This window comes from Leuciscus leuciscus, assembly GCF_965113295.1.
Source record: "Leuciscus leuciscus genome assembly, chromosome: 25".
Taxonomy (NCBI): Eukaryota; Metazoa; Chordata; class Actinopteri; order Cypriniformes; family Leuciscidae; genus Leuciscus; species Leuciscus leuciscus.
The window spans coordinates 2913189-2921590 of NC_138724.1; the positions used below are offsets into that span (position 1 = coordinate 2913189).

At 38.1% G+C, this 8402-nt stretch overlaps 1 long non-coding RNA gene across 1 annotated transcript; it reads left to right on the top strand.

Annotated features, from left to right (window-relative positions):
* Nucleotides 1–5910: 5910 nt before the first annotated feature.
* On the top strand, nucleotides 5911–6903 carry LOC309490942. The gene is made up of 2 exons (XR_014202890.1): nucleotides 5911–6013; nucleotides 6101–6903. It is a non-coding gene; the product is annotated as an uncharacterized lncRNA (long non-coding RNA).
* The last annotated feature ends 1499 nt before the right edge of the window (nucleotides 6904–8402 follow it).

Sequence of the window (8402 nt, forward strand, 5' to 3'; positions counted from 1 at the left end):
ACACACACACACACACACACACACAAATGTTTCCAACAATATATAATATAATGAACACCAGGTTTGTTGTGCCTTGTAGGCATAAGCTATGCGCAGTGCTGGATAAAATAACAATAACCTGTAGCAGTATAAATCTTCCAAAAGATTTCAGTAACAACTAAGCTAGAGAAAAATATATTGATTATCATGTTACTTCAAATGTTTCCATTCGTTATGATGATATGAAATGAGATAATAGTAAAAACATGAAGCCGTTTGCTTTTCAAACGCGATCGCGCTGCAAAATATAATACATTCTAACGCGATCGCGCTGCAAAATATAATACATTCAAACGCGATTGCGCTGCAAAATATGATACATTCAAACGCGATCGCGCTGCAAAATATGATACATTCAAACGCGATCGCGCTGCAAAATATGATACATTCAAGCGCGATCGCGCTCAAATATAAAACATTATGGTTACCATATACATATCTACGTTTGAGCAGATATCCACAAACACAGTAACAGGAAACACGGGTCTAAATATTATAATATTCACCATATATCTAGCAACAGTTCAACTGCAATGTGAAATTTATGCAACAATAGCAAACTAATATGTAAGAATTTCTTACCTTACATCTTTCTTGTCTTCAAATCGCGTTCTTCTTCTTCTGATGTAAATCCAATGTAAGCTCAGGCGCGTCTAAAAGCAGAGACTTGTAAAGTGTTTTGGTGTTTTGTGTTTGAGGTAACGAGCGCGTTCGCGTTCCATGTGGAGATTTGCATGTGAATATCTTTTGCGCGAGTGGGCGTGGTAAATTAAAAAAATATTGAGCAAGCGTTTGAGAAGCTGGACATCTTGTTGGTTTTATACAAATTACTTAAACAGAGAATATTTGTTTTCAGTTTGAATCCGATCATTTAAAAGTACACACTTAAATGTGTATAAAGGTATATGGCTCATAAATGTGTGACAAGTATTCGCTGAGTTTTGTTTCAGTTTATAGACGTGCTCAAGAAAAAAAAGCTCACCGCGACGGAGAGGCAGAACGCACACCCCGTTTATTTTCTTTATTTTACAAAAGCACAATGTTTTGATTTGATTGTAAGTGGACACATACAAAAGTAGAAATATCACAGATTCTTTTTTTATATTTCTTTTTTCTGTATGACCATAAATGACGGAGTAATTTAAGTTTATAGTGCTACAATGTGGAGAAAATCCAGCAAAACGCGCCCGCGCGTTTGTCGACCTCAGAGGGTTAAAGCACTGAAATGTACAATTAACCACGACTGTACTGTTACTGTTTCTACTACTTCTGCTTCAGTTCACAGTGTTGCAAATACTGAGCCCGTGGGGTGTGTGAAAGGCTTCATGCATAAGGTCAAAGCTCGTGATGATGCGGTACCAGTTCAACAAAAACTCCGTTGACTTCCCTTTTCTGTACGTAATGCAGTCTCAGAGAAACTACAATCTCTGCTGAATCAAGGTATTATCGAGCGAATTGATGCTTCTCCCTGGGTTTCGCCAATAGTAGTCACTACAAAAAAGGAGGAAAAATTCGACTTTGTGTTGATCTTCGTGAACCGAACAAAGCACTACTAGTTGACAAACACCCATTACCCCATATGGAGGAACTGTTGAGGGGTGCAGCTGTATTTTCAACTATTGATTTAACATGCGCGTACCATCAACTACCCTTACATGCTGACAGCCGTGACTTAACTGCCTTCATCACACATGATGGTCTTTTCAGATTCCATCGTGTTCCTTACGGATTAGCTTCTGCTCCTTCAGCTTTCCAGAAAATGATGGAGACGGTGCTAAAAGGTGTTCCAGGTGTAAGAAACTATTTGGACGATATAATAGTTTACACTGCTTCACAGAGTGAACATGACAAAACTCTTAACACTGTCATTCAGAAATTGGCAGATGCTGGTTTTGACACTGAACATGCAGAAATGCACATTCAACAAGACCTCCCTCAAATTCCTGGGTCACGTGATCTCAAAAGAAGGAATCTTACCAGATACTGCTCACATCGAAGCTATAGTCGATTCTCCTACTCCACACAACTTATCGCCTCTTCGTTCTTACCTTGGATTGATCTTGTGGTATAGTAAATTCTTCCCAAACTTTGCCACGGAAGTGGAACCATTACGTGCTCTTCTGAGAAATGCTTCTGAAACTTTGTTCGAATGGACTGCACAAGCAGACCGATGCTTTAACAAACTGAAAGCTATACTTGTGGAGAGCCCAGTGCTTGCACGTTTTGACCCTTCTCTTCCTACGATCGTATCAACTGATGCTTCGGACTATGGCCTTGGGGGAGTACTGACACAACTCCATGCAGATGGTGTAGAACACACTGTCGCTTTTGCTTCACGTACGCTTAGCGCGGCAGAGAGAAAATACTCTACAGTGGAAAAAGAGGCGTTAGCTTGCGTGTTCGCTGTAGAGAAATGGCGCCCATACTTATGGGTCATCACGTTACGTACTGACCACAAAGCATTAACTACTTTGCTGGCTACAAAAGGAATTGGACGTGCTGGAATGAGAGTAGCCAAGTGGTCAGCCCGGTTGCTGTGTTTTTCGTATGACATTGAATACCGCCCTGGTGCTCAAAACCAGGCCGCAGATTGCTCATCAAGAATACCCTTACCAGTAACAACTGAGCACATTGAGGAACCGGAAATGGTTGCCGCAGTCCTTGCAGGGCAGAGACCGTCAGTAGTTGAGTTTCTTCAGAGTTACCGTGCTACTCCTCATGCTACTACCGGTGTATCCCCATCTGAACTTTTGCATAACCGTAAAATGAGAACGAAGGTAGACATTTTTCCGGTGAGGGGGAAAAGTGTAAAATGTGCTGGTGTACGAGATGCTGTCAAAGAAAGACAGGAGACAAGTAAGAAATACACAGACAGTAAGAGGAGAGCCTCTCCTGTTTCTTTCAAGGTCGGGGAAAAAGTAAGAGTCAGAAAGCCAGGTCATGTTCCTAAAGGAAACCCTAAGTATACCTTACCTTTGTCGATTCGTGAAAAGATCGGACCAAGTTCATTCGTGCTTAGCGATGGAAAGAAATGGAATAGACTGAGACTGACTAAATTCCCAGATCAAACTGAAAACACTGTTCAGGGATCCAATCTGCCTGCTCAAAACCACCCAGTCACTCTCAGGAGGAGTGAAAGAGTTGTTAAACCACCAGTGTGGATGAAAGACTTCATAAAGTAGTGAAGTCAAAAGAAAACATGATAGTAAAAAAAAAAAAAAAAAACATTTTTAGAGTTACACACATTTGTGTTAAAGTACTTGATTGGTATCTAGAATGGCATTTCTAAATAATACTGCATAGGTTAATCAAGAGGTTTAAATAATGACTTATAGTAATGCAGAATGTGTTACTATTGCATTGCTGATGTCTTAAAACATACGGCCTTACGGGTTAAATACTGAATAAGTCACCTACTGACTTTATGTAAGGGGGGAATGTTGTGTTCTGTGTAATTGACTAGAGGGCACTAGTGAGTTCAAGTGGGGGCAGAAGGAAAAAGAGGAAAAGAAGAAGGAGAAGTGAGATTAGTCATGGTTGATATGAGTTCGTGAAATAGTGTAAAATAAAGAAGTTAATTAATTCTACTTACCTCGTCTCTACGTTGATGTCCTAAAGTTAACTGTTTACATATTGCTGAATCAAGATACAACAATTTTATTGTGTTTAATACAAGCGGCAACATTCTGATCTGAAAAATGAAGCCTACCCGGAAGTGCGAAAAACTGCAATACATCGAAAATCCGCTAGAGGGAGGTCCCAAAAGGGAGCAAATGTCCATACACCCCATGTTAAAATGTCCGTTTTCACAGCATAAATTCATGTTTTTACAGGTTGGTCCCATGGACTTTTATTGTATTTTTCGATAGCTTCCGAGTGCCTGACAACTGTGAGGGGGGTGAATTTTTTTCTAACTCGTTAGTTTAGATTGTATTTAGATATAAAATGTATGACAATAAGGGCGTGGTTAACTTTGATTGACATCTTGATTGACAGCTGACAAGGCAGCGCCACGGAGAATGACAACATAAGAAGCACCATTTTTTAATACAGTTGACATATAATACTACTGTTTCTGTATCATGAAATGTAGTTTTAAGAGTTTTTCAGGCGAGAATGTAGTTGTTTAAAGCTCAAATCTGTGGTTTATTTAAAGATTTATGAAAATTTTATCCAGTTGATCCAGCGATGACCGGGCGCTCGGCGTTCATTTTTCCCCCGCCTGGAGCAGGCTTTCCTCGGCTAGACGTTTTGAGGTTTGCCGCCAATGCCGCTGACTCTGGCGTCTCTGTAGTGGTTAACATGATATATAATTCATCTTGTCTATATCTAATGGGCGATTTTTGGTCTTGTGAATCTATAATTTTTTCCCTGGGCAATCGTTTTGGCTGAGGGGAAGTTTCATAACTTTATAAGCTATTTAACTTTACCGATATATGGTTAGACTAGAGCGCTGACTTTGTATGTTTGACTGAATTGTTTGCTTTATTTGTATAGCTTCTTATACCTTTTACTTATACTTTTATAATGGCTAATATTGATAAAACTGAAATTTAACAAAAAGAGACTGGGTTGAGTTTTGTCATTTTAAATTTTAATACAACGAATATGATCTGTAATGTTGTTTACTGCAAAATCTGTTGTTTAGTACAAATGCACATATTGCCTGGACCATAAAATGTTTAATATTTTTATGTTATATTTAAAATGAAAAGAGGCAGGTTTGTGTTTTATATTTTGTTTTTTCATAAATAGGCAAACGTTATGTGCAGTGAATATAATCAATACGCGTTGCCTGAACCACATTTGTGTGGCTATAATGTTTAAGATTTCTTTAAATGAAAACGAAAAGAGTTAGTATGGTGTTTTATAACATAGTTCGTTGCCTAAAATATACACAGAGATAACCGGAGTAGCAGAGCGAGCTGAGTGACGCGCGCTGCGTCAGAAGGTGGGCGGGGTTAGGATTTCCCAAGATTTTCCAAGATGGCGCCGCCCATACCCCCCATAAACGGCTTCAAAACCGTTCTTCAGAAAGTCTATGGGTGACGTCACAGACGCTTTGTCCATATTTTTTACAGTCTATGATTTAATAGCATTCTGTCATGGAAATTATTTTGTTTTATATTTTTGGAATAAATGCCAAATCGGAATAAATGCCAAATCCTTAGTCTTGCCAAGGCTATTTTCAGCTGTATTTCATGCATCCTAAACACACACAAATAAATTATATTTTCATACTTTTCCACACAGCTTAATTGTAAATGGTTCATAAATATTCTGATATTTACTTTGACTTTTCTTTATTTTCTTCACTCATCAGATGGCTCATATTTCATCTCGAGCATCTTCACTGCGTCTGTCAAATATTAAACACACATTTAGGAAACGTCTATGTTGCATTTGGTTACGAGTGAATCTGCACTTTTTTAAACAAACGTTTATCAGATGTTTGTACACAGTTAAAGCAATGCTGTTGTTTAACAAATCTTGAGAAGTGTGTGTGCTTAATGAAGCACGACTGGTAGCTATATGAAAATTCAACGTTTTACAGCAACTTAATATAATTAATATATTAATATTTAATATTAATGTCTTCAAATCAATAGTTTCCTCGTCAGTTGTTAAATGAGTGCAATTTAAATATTAATAATGTCTGAATCAATAATATGTATGATTCTGTCAATAGACTCTTCAGAAATGTGTGTATAATAGCTTGGCATTTCTCAACATGAGGAAGTTGTTTGATAATGTGTTTGTGACTGATCTACAGTCTTCAGGATAATGATTTAAATAGAGAGAGTCACTTTGCATTGTCAGCACATGCTTCAGTGCTCTGAGAGTGTTTATAGTGCTGTGAGTTTAACACTTCATGACTGAGAGCAGAACACAATCTTCATCATCACACAAGACTAAACTACAGCAATGAACACAATCAACATCTTCATCTGGACTCTCTGTCTGTGCATTGAAGGTAAATGTTTCAAGAACATGTTAAATTGAACTATTATAATATCATCAACAGTCATGCTGCTTTTCTAACTCTCACTATTTCTATCAGGTTTCAGTGGACAGGTGACTGTGACTCAGACTCCTTCTGTAAAAACGGTTCAAACTGGTGAATCAGTCTCTATAAACTGCAAAACAAACACAGCAGTGGGCGATTACTGTACAGGTTCATATACTTGTATGGCCTGGTACTCACAGAAACCTGGAGAAGCTCCTAAACTCCTGATTCAGTCTGCAAACCAAAGAGTGTCAAACACTCCATCTAGATTCAGTGGCAGTGGATCTTACAGTGATTTTACTCTGACCATCAGTGGAGTCCAGACTGAAGATACAGGAGATTATTACTGTCAGAGTTATCACAGTGGCTATGTGTTCACACAGTGATAAAGAGTCGTACAAAAACCTCTGTCAGTCAGACGTCACAGTGACTGCACTGATACAGCTGAGAGAAACTGCAGCTGCTGATGGAGGATCACAAACTACACAATATCAATGTTGTTTATCAATATCAAAGCTTCTAAAGATTAAAAAAAATAATGAATTCATTGAGTAAATATACATTTATCGGTAGTAATATATTTGATATAAAAATAAGAGTTAGTGCTGATATTGATTATGGCACTGGGATGTTTTATTGTCAGTGTTTCAGATCACAGTATGAGAGCGATGCGGAGTGAAGCAGAAACACCAGTTGTTTTTAATGTGTTTTCTCTCACTCCAGGATTGATCTCAGTGGTTTCATTCATCAGTGGTCGTGGAAATAATATACATACTAACTAATCAGATTTTGTCTGAAAGGAAAGTTAGAAAGTTATTGCTTATAGAACTGTTATATAAAGTAATATCACATTCACAGTCGTGCTGATCTTCATGTCTATGGTAGAATCACAGGCGTGCTGATATTCAGTATAACTGCACTCTTGATCATGTGACACTGCTTAAATGTGGCAGGAGGAGAGAAAAAACAGCACAACACCTTCACACATTTAAAGACAACTTCAGCAAGGGCTTTTAACCCTAATACAAATTTGGTAGTATTTTTTTTTTATTGCTAACAAGCATTGTTTAGTTATTATTGTTTAATACTGAAGCCACATTTTCAAAACTCTTCATACAGTCTGTATTACTAACATGAATCTTGGCCAAAGAGTTAATCTCATTCAGACCAACAAAACACTTCATATATGTCTCAAAATAAGCTCATTCCTCCATAACACTGGTAACAATTCTCATTCAGAAAACATACATGTCATTCATAACACACTGAACTAAAAAACACTAACAACAGGAGCATTACACAAATTATGAACCTTTATCTTTAAAGTTTGAATGATTTTTTTCACATTAATATTCATGATATGCTAAGAATAGGATATTTTCATTTTACTGACTGTACAGTATAAAGAATGAGTGAGAAATGCAGCAATTATGTTTTGTTTTTCTATATATTTATTTATAGTAATTTACATGAAATAAATAAAAAGTTGAAAAACAAAATCCACCAAACACGTCTAGTATGTGGAAGCCCATTCCCGCCACATAAGTGATGTCACCGTCCGGAGCAGAAAGTGGCGGTAATGCACCAAAAAGCTGCTTGTATGAAAACTGTTTTATTTTTTCCCACATTCCAAATTTTTTTTTTTTCCATTTAGATTTTTCTTGCAGTCCTGCAGTGTGACTTCTCCTACGAAAACAGTCACATTCTCTTCGTTTTTCAAGACAAGCCATGAGCAAAATGAACCTTAGAGACTTCTTTGTAGCCATCATTTCAGTCCTGCGTGTAACAGGGGCGTGCAGAGAGTTCCTCAGGGGCAGGGGCTCAAATGTAAAAAAGGGGCATATATATATATATATATTAGGGTTTGCAAGATATATCGACTCAATATCATTATCGCGATGTCGCGCTGCCCGATATTATATCGAAAGTCTTGAGATAATTGTGCGATATTTTTTTTTTATGATATGTCCCGTCCGACATGCACCTCACGAAAAATACACGTCGCTTGGTAGCGTTGCATTTCCCCCGACTCATTTCCTGGTTCTCCTTCTCCATAAACAACATGAAATCAAGGAGAGGGTTAACTCTTCATGCTACAGATTTCCCACAGTGGTCAGAAAGAACAGGGGAGACACTTCGTTTCTCTCAATATGACTCTAGAGTCGCTACTCGCTCCAAAGCTAATCGCCGTCACTCTCTCACTTCTCCCTCGCTCTACCACACAGTCCCCACACACACACACACACACTTGCCGACTCGACGCACACACCAGCACACAAGTATACACATCAGGACACTTACATACGGCGAAAGCTCTGCGTGGAGCCTCCACAGGAACATAAAGCAGTGAAGAAAT